General features: G+C 44.4%; 1 pseudogene; it reads right to left on the reverse strand.

Moving 5' to 3' along the window:
• Positions 1 to 652: 652 nt before the first annotated feature.
• LOC142865959 (uncharacterized protein CXorf51A-like) lies at positions 653 to 1,304 on the reverse strand (annotated as a pseudogene).
• Between the last annotated feature and the right edge of the window lie 222 nt (positions 1,305 to 1,526).

Here is a 1,526-nt window from a genome sequence, read left to right on the forward strand (position 1 = left end):
CTATGTTGTTTTAAATTTCTCTGTAGATAATGCTTCCCTTTATTGCCTGCACTGGAGACAGACCACTACCACTGCTCTGCTCCACCCCAAGTTTCTTAAGAAAGTGGGCTAGTCAGTGTTAGATTTTTGACCTTAAGTCTACATTGTTTTAGCTCTTGAGGTCCTGTTGGTATCTCGTAGGAGGATGAGATTCTGGTCCTTCTGAGGACCTTTGGTTGCTTACATCATAGAGTGGAGTGTACCTCATAAGTACCACCATGAGGTAGGTGGCCTGGGGGTTGCCTATTTTGGGGAATTGTACTGCCACCCACACACTTCGCCCCATGCAGGTTCTTACAATTTATACCCTGAAGTATTGTTCCCCAACCCCTGCCAAAATACACACAGGTAGCAACACCAAGCCCTTTACCTATTTGTCTGTGGGATAAAGTATTAAGAAGGAAATTTGTCTTCAGTGCTCAATCCTGACCCAGTTCTTATCCCCCAATGTCTGGTTAACTGTGGACACGCTAGGATCGCTCGGAACCCTACAGGACCCCACATTTGTCCCTTCTTACACATCAAGCTCTTCTCTTTCTTCTGTCTTTCCCCACCATCAGAGAAGACACAGACATAAGCATCTTTTTAAAACAGGTTGATTTTATTTTCATCATCATGGGTGTATCTTGGTGTAAAATTCATTGTCTACAAGATTGGCCATTTTTCAGTAGTCAGACCTCTGGAGACTTCACAGATAGTTATGAGGTTTCTGGACTCACTCTGTAATTATTGGCTGTCCAGGTCATCACTTGAAATGGTGTTTGCCACACTCTTTTGATCCTTATCTGGCTCATTTTTATCCAGTTTCTCATTCAGCCAGTGATAATGACCAAATAGTGTTGGCCCTCTAGCTTTGTTAGGATTTTTTATAGGGACATGAGCTTTTGCAGAGGCTTTTTTTCTTGAGCATCTTTGAAGGAGCTTTTTCACCTTTGTGGCACTCTTTTAGCACCTGTAAGGAGAACAGAATGAGGCCCAAAAGGTATTAGTTTGGGAAAAGAAGATAAAATATGCATGGGAAGAGGGCTTCATGAGAAGGGGAGGGTGGATTAAGGAGGTAGTTTATGCCTGGAAAGGAAAGGGTAGTAGCTTTGGGGGTGAAAGTATCAATGAGGAAAAAAGAAGGAACTTGGGTAGGGTCATTTCACCTTGCCAACATCTCCGGAGCTGGGTTGGCAGGGAGTCAGTTGATCCATATCTTTAATAGGCTTTGGTGGTTTCCTGGTCACTTTAGCCATCATGAAGCCTCCTGGTGTCTGCCTCAGATCTCCTGATCATCCTGTATATACCCCTCCTGGGGACAATAAGTTGCCACGCCTGTCAGCTTTGATTGGTCAGCAAGTCACTCCCTCAGCCAATGATTGCTAAAGGACCTTAGACATCACAAAGTTCAACTTCTGACACCTCTGTGTATGAGAGGGGTAGGGAGGCCAAGATGTGGGTTAAGCATCACAAAGTACCACTCCTGACACCTCTGTTGAGGGGAT

Source organism: Microcebus murinus, chromosome X (assembly GCF_040939455.1).
Source record: "Microcebus murinus isolate Inina chromosome X, M.murinus_Inina_mat1.0, whole genome shotgun sequence".
Lineage (NCBI taxonomy): Eukaryota > Metazoa > Chordata > Mammalia > Primates > Cheirogaleidae > Microcebus > Microcebus murinus.